We start from the raw sequence: 13,327 nt of genomic DNA, 5'->3' as shown, positions 1-13,327 counted from the left end.
TTTTATTCTGCTAGAAATCAAGGCATTCTGTAAGACTGGAAGATGCAATTTTCAGGCAGGCTCATACCCAGTCATTTTCTCCACAATAAGCAGTACATAACTAGCAAAGACAGATTGGTTCTGGATCCAAACCCCACCTCTACCGCTTACTGTAACAGAAGGGTGACTGTGGGTGAGTGAGTCTCTCTGTATCTCAGTTCCCTCGTAAGTAAAATGATATTCACCTCATGGGGTTGCTTTAAAGATTAAATGAGTTAATATTTCTAAAGCTCTTAAAGTAATGTTTGGTTCAAAATAAGGGCTATTGTAAAATGAAAATATAATTGTGGCACTGGTGTACACAATAAATAACTTAAGTGCCTAGCACATACTAGGGTTTAGTAAACTGTAGCTCCCTTCCCAAGTTCATTCCTATTAATAAATATGTTACATTTTTCCCTAGGGTTCAAATCCCAAAGAACTTTCCTCAAGCCTAGAAGGGTTTTCCTTCAGGAAGGTGAGAAATAACGCCTAGAAGTGAAAGAAAAAGGAGATAGGTTATTTGGAGAGGGCTGGAAAGGAGGTAGGTTATTTGCAGGGGGCTGCGCTGCCACGAGAAACAGAAATGTCTTTCTGTAAGGATTCTCCAGACAAAGGAAGAAAGGTGATCAGGAGAAGGATACGAGGATGAGGAAGGAGGAAAGGGACAGAGTTGTGCGATTCCCAGGGATCTCTGGTATCTCAGGGGCAGCTCCCTGGGGGCAAAGGTTTGGGGAAATCCAGGGAGGGCAGGAAGTGAGGGTGCGCACAGAGGGTGACCCAGGTTTGGGAGGAAAGGTAGGTTAGGAAAGAGTGAGGAGCTGGGAAAAGAATGGTTGGTGTATGAGAAAGGTCTGGCATGGGGTCCTGAGGACGAGAAAAGGGAGTGAGAATATTTTAGCAGTGAACTGAGTATGGGGCGTGGAAGAGGGCAAGCGATACCTAGACCTGCAGAGAAGAGGCGGGCTACAGCAGAACCGAGAAAGCAGGGGCGTGCGGGAGGCTTTTGCCACAGAATGCCCCCCAGGGAAGGGGAGAGGGGTATCCATGGGAAACTGGGCACCGTGGGGGACCAGGGGGGCATGTAGAACCCGGTTTTCACTGGGGAGGCACTAGGAGGCCGCGGCCTGGGGGCAGCAGCGGGCTCTGGGGCGCTCTTACCCGCAATTCCTATTCCCCCGTCTCGCCCCCGCTCTGCCGCCCGTATAGCTCGCAACCACACTCGTGGGTCCCCTCCTCGAAGGAGACACGCTCCCTCTGGCTGCCAGACAACCCCTAACCCCAACCCGAGCCGCTCCTAATTTGGGGTCCGCCCGGCCCCCCTATTTGCATATAGGGCTTTCCAGGCCTTCGATTGGCCCCTTCGGTAGTTGGCATGCCCCCCGCCTCCCGAATCCAGTTAAACGCTCGGAGAGAGAAGCTCCCGAGGTCGTCCCGGGAGACGCCGAGGACGCTGGGACGCGGGGCCGCGCTCCCGGCGCGCGAGGCGCAACTACCGCTTGCCTTCCGCGGGTCCCCGCCTTACCGGATCCGCCCAGCCCTCCCCGGTCCGCCCCGCCCCCGGGTCCTAGGCGGACCCGGCCCGCGCCGTCCGGGCGTCGTGCGCAGGCGCGGCTTGAACGTCGGGGGCCCGAGCGAATCAGAACGTCTGATTCTGGAGCTCCAGGGCCGTTAGTCGGTCCCAGCGAGGGGCGCCTTGGGCCTTAGGCACTCTGTAGAGGGTAAACATCCACTACCCGGAGCAGGAAACACCGAGCGGAGAGGGCTAGATTGAAACCCAAGTCGAGATCTCAGGTTGCCTGTGTAACCTCGGACAGCCGACGTGACCTGAGACTTAGCTTCTTTAGCAGTAAAATGGGTATCACAAGCCTGTGACGAACCGCTCAGGCTTACTGAATCATGATACATCAGAGGGTGGGGGCGGGGGGGCGTCCTGACCCCGCTACTGAACTGGCCAATAAGAAAGAGCTACCCAGGGCTCAGGGGATTTGACTTCTCAAAATAAGACCTTGACTGTTCTCAGGTGGAGAATCAGAGTAGTGACTGGGTTCAAATAATTGTGGTTTCCTAAAGTTTCCAGCTGTCTGAGCTTAGAGTCCTGCCTGGAAAGGATCGGCAGCCAGTAAAGAATCGCACGACTGAGAGACTAAGCACAGCACAGAGCTGTTTTTGCCTGGGTTAATTCAGATTGGTGAACGATTGAGCAGAGGATTGCTTTTAAGTTTGAACCATAGCGATTCTGAGAAACTCCCTTACGGATTGAACCGAGGGGGGATATACGTCCCTCTTCGTTCTTGAAATTTTTCCAGATGCTTGACTTGATGCCACTGAAATGTAACTGCTCCTGTGAAAAAAGATCGTTTAGTCCCAAGGAATAAGATTTATGTAAGACTTGGATCATTACTTTCTTTTCCAGCAATTGAGGGGAGACATGTAAGAAGGCGAAAGCCTCCTAAGAAAACCTGTAGTCAAAACAATTAAGGGAAAAGACAAAATCCACATCTGTGATGTGAAGCATGCTGAAGTTAGTCCAGGAGCTAAGTTTTAGCAGGTTCACTGGGAACTTTGTGCCCAGGACTTCGTGCCATGCTGTGACAAAATACTGGAGAAACAGCAGGTGAATGGACTTAAAAAAACAAATACCTTCAGGAGAGTTTTTACTTTAAGTTGGAAGTATTTGGGCTACAGCCGATGCAGAAAGAAATCCAATTTGAACTTCCCTGATATAAATAAACCAGAGTTTTCCAAACACCAGTGGTCACAACCCGGCAACCCCCTCCACCGGTCCAGGAAGATCTCCAGTCAGGCAGGCACCACCCAGCCATTTGGAATGTCCATTTTCTTGGACATTCCAAAAAATTGTGTAAACAAGTCTCATTAGAGACTTCCATCTTTTGAATCCCTAACCACCCCCACTCTTATTAAACTGATGTCCAAACCTTAATCCCTAGCTATTTGGGGTAGTTACTCCTGAATGCTCTGGTGTACCTAAAAACTTTGTTACCTTTCAGACCTAAATTGGTAGAGGAAAAGTTTTCCTGCCAACACAGGACACCACCCCTTTACCTGCTGATCTGCTCAAGCAGGAGGCTAGAGGCAAAGGCATAGCTTAACCTGAAGCAGACACTAAAATCCTGCTACTTGGTGCTTAAATTCACACTGGAGGGCCCGAGGTGCACCCTTCCAGAAGCCTCTCTGCCATCCTGTTCTCTTCCTTCTTCCCACCAGGTGGGAAGAAGGGCCATCTTGCCCTTCCCCCTCTCCAGGGTCTTGGGGATCAGGTGACCATCATCAACTGGCCACCCAACAGATGCTTCCCTAAGGCCAACTGTCCCAGCTCTGTTCCCCTCCCCCATCCTGCCTCTTTCTTTCCCCAGTGTCCTACCAATCTGCTCTGGCAAGCTCACGCTTGCTTTGGTCTCCGGTCCCTCTGGAGTAATATTGTGATGGAAATGAGAGAGAGGATGCAGGAGGGAGCCACAAAGATTTACAGCTTCCAGAGGGCTTCCATTAAAATCCCTGACAACGGGTTATTTATGAGAGGGTTGGCCGCAGTGGGAGCTAATAGGCCAGAGCCTGGCACTGCTGTCCTTTCAGGGGTAATGACAGGAACAAACACAGGGTGAACAGTAGAGCTGCCCCCACTGGAGAGCAAAGCAGGGTTCAACCCCCTCAGGCATCCCCTCCAGGGCCAGAGAGTGACAGCCAGGAAATCTGAGAGCATCAGCGATTTGTAGCAGACAAACCAGAAACAGGAAAACCCACATGACAAACACTGGGGTTTTCTGAGCCTAGGTGTGAAGGTTAAAGCAGTGTGTGAGAGGGTCCTTGCAGTCCTCAAAAAATGTAAGCTATGTTCCCTCCTCTGAGCTCCAACTGAGAAGCAAGAGTGTGTGAAAAAATACAGGTCTGAAGCTGTTGTTTGCACTTTTTGTCCTAAGGCACCCACCTGACTAAATAAATCAAAGACAATAACAGAACCCTTAGAAGTTTATTTACAGTTGACACACACTGTTTCCCAGTTTGAGACACTTCCTTTAAGTAATTAATGTAAAAAGATAGAGTATCCTGCTTTTGGTCCCCTGATCCAAGATCCAGCCTAAAAGCCCCTTCTTCTTGTGCCAATCAAAAGAAAGTACTGGTATATGTACCAGGGATGAAGTAGGAAATAGAAATGATGTAACGTATTAGGAAATATTATAGAGGTATGTCCAATCACAGAAGTCTTGTGAAATCGGAAGAGATCTTAAAGACTCCCCTGGTATATCTCTTGTTTGCAGATGAGGAAAAGAGAGGCCTGGAAGAATATGATGCCTTGGCCAAGGCCTTGCAGGGTTTCATAGAGAACTGCTCCTTCCTTCACATACTTCTTAGTACTGTTATTGGTGAAAGAGAAACAGAAATTGCTGTCCAGCACCTCTTCTGATGTCTCCTGTTTTGGTATGTATCTGATAGGGCTCAGAGAGGCCCAGGGAATAGGGCTGCTTGCCCAGGAGCAATGGAGCTTCCAGCTTCTGTTTTCATTTTGTCCTTTTTCATCTTCCCTCTGCCTTCTAGGGGAAACAGCTTTCCCTGAAAGGAGCTATTATTCATGATTGTTTTCACGGCACCCCTTATTTTTGGTGCAGATGCGTTTAGAAACAAATTCCATAGAAAGTGGCCCTGACTGCAGAGGAAATAACAGGTACATTACTTGAACACTTTATGTGTGCAGGGCAGCTTGCTAGATGCCTTGGAGACACCAGACGCACGTATTTGTAAGTACACCTCAGTAAAGTGAAGTCGCTCAGTCGTGTCCAACTCCATGGACTGTAGCTGGCCAGGCTCCTCCGTCCATGGAATTTTCCAGGAAAGGATACTGGAGTCGGTTGCCATTTCCTTCAGGGGATGTTCCTGACCCAGGGATCAAACTCGGGTCTCCCACACTGAAGGCACTACTACATGTAGCAAAAGGATCCTGTATAGTCAGAGTTACCTTTTTATTTTCCTTCAAATTGTTTGGAATACTCATTTCCCACTAATACCTCTTTTATAGACTCCAGACTATGTACCCATGTATGTGGGTGAAATGAGTATATAGTATGGAGCCCTCTCACCTACACACTGGTATCATTTTATATGACTTCCCTGGTGGTCCAGTGGTTAAGAATCCACCTTGCAATGTAGGGGACACAAGTTCCATCCCTGGTCAAGGAAGTAAGAGCCTACATACCACAGAGCAACTAAAGCCTCTAACACAGTTACTGAGCCTGCTCACCACAACTAGAGTCCACACACCGCAACGAAAGAGTCCACACGAGGCTACGAAGATCCGGGATGCAGCAACTAAGATCTGACAAAGCCAAATAAACAAATAGATACTTATTTATTTATTTTAAGAAATAGTAATGATAGTCAAATTCAAGAATTTCAGAAGGAGTTAAGCAAATGCAGACTCTTTGCTTTTTAAAAATTGTTTAGGGAGTTCCCTGGTAGTCCAGTGGTTAGGACGCCATGCTTCCGCTGCAGGGGTGCTGGGTTCAGTCCTTGATTGAGGAACTAAGATCCTGTATGCTGCACAGCATGGTCAAATACTAACAATAATAAGTAAAGGTTGAATAACTTAAATATTCAATGGTTAGAGAATGGGGAAGAAAGCTATAGTAGAATCACTTATGCAACAATAGCTAAAAACCTCCCAATCATTATGAAGCTTTACAGCAGTATACTAAAGTTTTTTAACTGATAATAGTAACTGAAAAAATATTTATAAAGACTATGACTACAACTATGTCAAATATGTATTTGCATGCACTAAAAGTTTAAAATATTAAGAAAATGTTCACCAGAAAAGGTAAAACCATGATTCACACAGGTATAAAAGTGAATTTGAACTCATGTTAAAGATTTTAGCTCATTCAGTGAAGGTAGATGGCTCAGCTAGTTCAAAAAAGGCAGCACAATTTGTCTGATTAAAAAGAATTGCCAGTGTAAATAATCAATAACCAAACTATGATAGGAATAAAAAAGAGTTATATTTGAGCCAACCAAGAGACAGATAACTCTGAGAAAATTCTCAGATAACTCTGATGAACTTCTCTGGAGAAACAGTGTTATATCTTTTCAGATCAAAAAAACATCAAACAAATCAGGGATACATTCCTTCAAGGTTTAAAAAAAACAAACAAATATCAGGATGCACGCAGCAAATCAGTATGACCTTGGCACCTGGGAAGGGAATTTTCTCATCAAAGGAGTACCAGCATTGTTCCAGGGACTTTACTTTTAACATGTGCTGCGCTTAGTTGCTCAGTCATATCCGACTCTTTGCGACCTCATGGACTTTAGCCCACCAGGCTCCTCTAGGAAAACAATAATAATACATACTATGACAATAAATCAGATAGTTGTCTATGAAGCAAAGTGGAAAAATTGACTATTCCTGGGGGGAGCCAACTAGACAGATCATTTAAAAAGTCAGTCTTTCTTGCATCTTATAATCTTATAATTTTGCCTTTGTGGGAAAGACTGCTGAGAACCTAGGAGTTTCTAAATTCTGCAGGGATCAGGTAAACAGAAAAGTGCTTTAATTCTGCTTCAATTCAGTTCAGTTCAGTTCAGTCGCTCAGTCGTGTTCAACTCTCTGTGACCCTGTGGACTGCAGCACACCAGGCTTCCCTGTCCATCACCAACTCCCCGAGCTTGCTCAAACTCATGTCCGTCAAGTCAGTGATGCCATCCAACCATCTCATCCTCTGTTGTCCCCTTCTCCTCTTGCCTTCAACCTTTCCCAGAATCAGGGTCTTTACCAATGAGTCAGTTCTTTGCATCAGGTGGTCAAAGTATTGGAGCTTCAGCTTCAGCATCAGTCCTTTAAATGAATATTCAGGACTGATTTCCTTTAGGATTGACTGGTTTGATCTTGCAATCCAAGGGACTCTCAAGAGTCTTCTCCAACATCCAGTTAAAAAGCACCAATTCTTCAGTGCTAAGCCTTCTTTATGGTTCAACTCTCACATGAATTCTGCTTATAAAGGTATAATTTACCAAATTGCTATAAGCCATAATTAGTTTAAGGAGAAAAGTTCCCTTATATCTGGAAAACAAAGATTAGGAGTCAGCAGTATTTCAGACAAAAGTCACAAAAATCATAATCACATTTACCAATTAGTCAAATCCTATGTAGCTGATTTTTTCCCTGCTTGAGTTTAGTTTTTCCTTTAGTTTTGTTGAACTTGTCTGGTGATTGAGGATGATAGTGACAGTAATAATTTTAAGAAGTTTGTGAGTTTTTTTTTTTTTAAGACTCTTATGTTGGAAATTCTCTGGCAGTCCAGTGGTTAGGGCTCTCTGCTTCCACTACAAGGGGCATGGATTAGATCCCTGGTCAGGGAACTGAGATCTTGCAAGCTGTGCAACACAGTCAAAAATAAATAGAATAAAAGAGAAGACAACTATGATTTTCCCAGTGAAGTAGGTGCCTTGATCACTGGTAAAAGCATACTCCACATGGAAAATACATTTTCTAACAGTTTCTTTGTCACTATGAGGATGTCAGCCTTGCAGCAAGGGAAGAGTTTAACCCATCAAGCAAAAATGGGGCTTGCCAGGGAACCAGGAAGAGCCGAGCCGCTGTATTGGGTTTCCCATAGCCTCAATTGTTTAATTTATAGCTATTGTTTACCCATCTTAATGTCTCTGATTTGGGAGCAGACTGTTGTCATGTTCCAAGGACATCAGGATGGCAAAAGTTCAACAATGAAGGGTTCATTTTTACGAAGGTAGAATGGACTTTATCTATAGTGCCATAACCTTTACAGATTCTGTTGTCTTTGCCTTTGTGTGAAAGTCATTTCCCTAATACTTGGGTTCAGTCCCTTTAGTGCAAGCCTTAGTTTTGATGACAAATGGCATTTGAAAAAACTTTTAACTGTTAAATCTGAATGAGCTCCTTGCTAAATAGAATATTCTTGGTTGTAGTTTCTTCCCTTTCATCACTTTAAATGCCATTCCCTTCTGGTTTGTAGAGTTTCTGCTGATAAATCAGCTGATAAACTCATGGGAGTCCCTTGTATGTTGTCATTTTTCCCTTGTTGCTTTTAATATTTTATCTTTGTCTTTGATTTTTGTCAGTTTGATTACTATGTGTCTCAGTGTGGTCTTCCTTGAGTTTATCCTGCATGGGACTCTCTGTACTTCCTGAACTTGGTTGACTACTTCCTTTCCTATGTTAGAGAAGTCTTCTTCAGCTATTATCTCTTCAAATATTTTCTCAGGTCTTATCTCTCTCTCTTCTTCTAGGATCCCTCTCATGCAAATGTTGGCATGTCCCAGAGGTCTCTTAGGTTGTCTTCATTTTTTTTTTAATTCTTTTTTCTATATTCTGTCTGGCAGCAGTGATTTCCACTGTTCTCTCTTCCAGGTTACCTTTCCAATCTTCTGCCTTATTCTGCCACTGGTTCCTTCTAGTGTATCGTTCATCTCCATATGTCTGTTTTTTAGTTCTTCTAGGTCTTTGGCAAACATTTCTTACATCTTCTCCATTCTTTTTCTGAGATCCTAGATCATCTTTACCATCATTATTCCGAATTCTTTTTCTGGAAGGTTGCCTGTTTCCACTTCATTTAGATGTTTTTCAGATTTTATCTTGTCCCTTCATCTGGGACCTAACCTTCTGCTTTTTCATTCTGATTAACTTTCTGTGTTGTGGTTTTTGTTCTAGTTGCTGCGGGATTGTGGTTCTTCGTGCTTCTTTTGTCTGCCCTCTGATGGAGGAGGCTAAGAGGCTTGTGTAAGCTTCCTGGGGAGGGCCTGGCAGAGGGAAAAACTGGGTCTTGTTCTTATCTGCTGATGGGTGGGGTTGTGCTCCCTCACTGTTCATTGTTTTGCCTTAGGTGACCCAGCCCTGGGCTCTAACAGGCTCTGTGGTAGAGTTAATGAAGACCTCCAAGAGGACTTAGACCAAGGGGCACCTTCCAGGACTACTGTTCCAGTGCCCCCATCCCCATGGAGAGTCACTGCCGACCCACACCTCCACAGAAGATCCTCCAACACCAGCAAGTATGTCTGGTTCAGTCTCCTGTGGGGTCACTGCTCATTTCCCCTAGGTCTTGGTGAGCTCAAGATTTTGTCTGTGCCTTCGAAAGGGAAGTCTGTTTCCCTTAGTCCCGTGGAAGTCCTGTAATTAAATTCTGCTGTCCTTCAAAGTCAGATTCCCTGGGGATTCCCAGTCCCTTTGCTGGATCCCCAGGCTGGAAAGCCTGATGTGGGGGTCAGAATCTTCACAACAGGGGGAGAACTTCTTTGGTATTATTGTTCTCCAGTTTGTGGGTCACCCACCTGGCAGGTATATGGGATTTGATTTTATCATGATTGTGCCCCTCCTACCATCCTGTTTGAGGCTTCTGCTTTGTCTTTGGATTGGGGGTATGTTTTTTGGTAGGTCCCAGCATCCTCCTGACAGTGGTTGTTCAACAGCTAATTGTGATTTTGGTGCTCTTTCCTGCCTAAAAATTACCCCTTGGTCCCTGCCTAGGAATTTCCCCTATGACTTCTGTCTAGGAATTCTCCCTAGTTTCCTTTCACGCAGGAAATGAGCTGTTACCCCTTAAGACTACAGATCTTAAGATAACAGCTCAAATAAAAGTCATGGACTATCATTTAATACAAGGATATCCAGATATCAGGGAAAACTCACCGAAGCATCTGAAGAGTGCTGGGAGGCAGAGATGGGGTGGGGATGGGGGTCCTCAAGGGGCTTGGTACCAAGCACCAGCCCCAAGTAGGATAGAGGTGACCTCAGGCCAGCTTTTCTGATATCCTGCCAACTACCTCAAGCATTGTCAATGTAAATAATTAGTAACCAAACTGTTATAGGTATAGAAAAGAGTTATAGTTTAGCCAAATTGAGGACTGTAACCCAGGACACAGCCACTCAGATAACTCTGAAGAACTGCTCTGGAGAAGCATGGTTTTCCATACAGTTTTATATCTTGTCAGAACAAAGAATATTAAACAAATCATCAGGGATACATTCCTTCAACTTAAAAAAAAACAGATCAGCACTTACACAGCAAGTTGGTATGGTCTTGACACCTGGGAAGGGAGTCTTATCATCAAAGGAGTTCAGGCATTGGTGTCCTAGGAAGGGAGGCACTTAATTTTTATGGACATTTTAAACTTTTGGTCACTATACCATTTTCTTTTATGGCAAAACAGATATATAAAATATGTTTAATAGGCCACAAACAGCATAAAGTTCAAGTTAAATCATCTAGAAGCCAGAATGATCTCCCCATACCTCAATATGTGAAAATATCTTCCATTAGAATATTGAAAGGAGTTGCAAGCAGAGGCAAAACTGATTTTTTTTTCCCACAAGAAAAGGTGGGAAAACAATCAAACCTCTATCAGACAAGTCAAAATTACCTGTCCACAAATTACTTACAATTTACAGAATTGTGAAATAATTCCTATTGAGTCGATTTGAATCAGCTAATTAAAGGAAAAGTGTGCAACAGACACATTTTTCTCTACAGATGGCAGTCTTGAAAACATGAGTGGAATTACAGAAAAATTTTTTTTTGTTTACTTAATGTACTTTGTAAACACAAATATATGCTTCCCAAAATTTTAACAGGACATTCCAAAGCACCCTTAAATATTAGCATCCCCTGACGTTCTAAGTAGGTGATTGGTTTGCCAGCACATTTTAGAAACACCTGATTAATGTGGGGCATGCCTGGTTCTGGTTTCTCTTGAAGTTTATGAAACACCGTACTTGACATAATTTTTAGTTGCCTTCTTGCCATTGATTACTCCTTCTCTTTCTCAAACCTGGGCATACAAGCTATCTCTACATTGTAAGTCATCAAACTGTAGAGTCTCTAGATGGTTACAGAGATAGCAAGCTTCAGGGATAAAATTCCTCTCACCTTCCTTTTCCGTGGAGTTGACAGTCCAAAGGCCAGAGGAGTCACTGGTTTCTGGATAGGACTGGGCAGGACTAGAGCTGAGGGTGAAGGTGAGAGCGGCAGGAGCTAGTGGGGCACCTTGAGGTTGCCCCTGCTTCTATTTTCCAAAGTCCACAGCCCTGTCACCCAGCTCCAGCGGATCTGCACTAGCTGGGACAGTGGTCACATAAACCTAGTTAAATTTACATTAAATAAAAATCCGGTTCCCAGTTGTAATAGCCATATTTCAAGTGTTCTATGTGGTGTACACGTGGTGAGTGGCTCCTGGACCCAGTAGTGCAGATAGAGGACATGTCCATCATCACAGAGAATTCTGGTAACAACGGCACCACTGCTGTTGGCCAATGGCCTCTCCCTCCCTCCATCTCAAATTCCCCTTCCATCCCTTTTTCTGCCTGCCACATTTGTTATTCATATAAATCAAGCATCTAACCAACACACTCTCTTTCACCAAACTCTGCTTAGGCTCCTCTGAGCCCTTTTCTCAACTCGGCCTCATACTTGGGCTTCTGTGTCTATCCTTGCCAAGTCCAGTTTCAGCAAAAACCCTAAGTTGATTCAGAAAGAATCCTCCACCCTGATATCTAATCAGTTCCTAGCCTGACCTCGGCAAAAATCCTGTTAAGTCAGTTGAGCCAGAAGCCTCATTACTCTTGGTGTCAAATCCTTTTAGTAGTTTTGCATCTACTCACCCCTTTACTCTGCTTAATGGCTATGAATTCCTATGTGTCCTTATTGTATTTGGAGTTGAGCGCAATCTCTCTCCCCTGTTGTAATGTTTCTATTGTAATAGCTCTGAATAAAGTCTTGTTATCATTTTAACAGACTTCAGAATAACTTTCTCTTTAACACTTCTTTGAAAGCTTCCTTCTTGGCCCTAGGAAAAACCAATTTTGTTTTAGCACCATAACAATTCTCCTAAAGCCAATATCATGGTATTAAACTCATTTATGTGTTTGTCTGTCTTCCCTTACAGATTACTGAACTTTCATGAAAAATACAGTGAGTATAGTGATTGAGTACACTGGAGTCAGAATGCTGGGTTCAAAGCCTTCTAATGGCACTAACTAGCTGTGTGACCTTGGGGCAAGTAACTATTTCTCTAAGGTTCAATTTTATCAACTATAAAATGGGGATAGTAAAAGAACTTCTCTTATAAGGATTAAATGAGATAACCCACTGTGTCAGGCACAGAGTAACCTAATCTCCAGTCTTAGTTAGCCCCCATATCTAGCAGTTGAAAACAGAAGTGGTAGATTTTCTTTGTAGGTCTAAATATAAATTCTCATTTCTTTAATATTCAGTTATAAAGGATTGTAGTTGCACCCTTCCCTTGACACTTATATTGGAAACATCAGACTGATCTTTTTCTTCTATGCAGTCTAATTTAGCTCCCCAAACTATCAAGAAAACAACCAGTTGATAAGATATAACTGAGTTTATTCTTACCGCAGTAAGGAAGACTACCACCTCAACAGTAAGCTGTGTGTGTGTAGGAGGTGTCAACTCTTAGTGCATTTCAAAAGACTAGTAAGTAACATTAATGGAAATATATCCAGGATTCTGAGATCACTCACCACAGCAGACAGAGTTTTAGATAGAAGAGTATTCTTTTGGTAACTCAGAGGTAATTAGAACTTGCAACAGAAACCCCACTCTTGGGTTTACTCATCATTTCCCACCATCCTTTCATCTCAGTTGAGTGCCAGGAATCTTGTGAGAAGGCAGAATTAGAAACACTCATTCTCCTGCCTGAAACCTCAAGTGGCTTCGGGGGCATAAGTTCCCTCGTTAAATGACACAGAAAAGTTACCTTTCAGATTTAGACAGATGCTGCACCTTGGAGAAGGGGCACTTCTGAATTTAATCTTCTATAGTCAGCATGTTCCATGTTAAATAATTATCCTGACATGATAAAAGAGGGACTTTATCCAGGACTATTGCAATGTGTACATTACACTAAAGGAGAGAGATTGCTGCTGCTAAGTCACTTCAGTCGTGTCCGACTCTGTGCAGCCCCGTAGACGGCAGCCCACCAGGATCCGCAGTCCCTGGGATTCTCCAGGCAAGAACGCTGGAGGGGGTTGCCATTTCCTTCTCCAGTGCATGAAAGTGAAAAGTGAAAGTGAAGTCGCTCAGTCCTGTCCGACTCTTCGTGAGAGAGATTGCACTAGACTCCAAATACAATAAGGACAAGTGGATGGAAAATTACTAAGAAAAGATAAAGGTGGGGGGATTGTTGCCAAACCTACTTACAGGATTCTTGCTGAAGACAGGCCAGGGTTTCATCAGATATCAAAAAGTGGGGGAATTTTCTCTAAACTGACTTAGCAGGAACTCTTGCTGAGTTTATTCTT

Source organism: Capricornis sumatraensis, chromosome 8 (assembly GCF_032405125.1).
Source record: "Capricornis sumatraensis isolate serow.1 chromosome 8, serow.2, whole genome shotgun sequence".
Taxonomy (NCBI): Eukaryota; Metazoa; Chordata; class Mammalia; order Artiodactyla; family Bovidae; genus Capricornis; species Capricornis sumatraensis.
Note: the sequence above shows the minus strand (reverse complement) of the source record.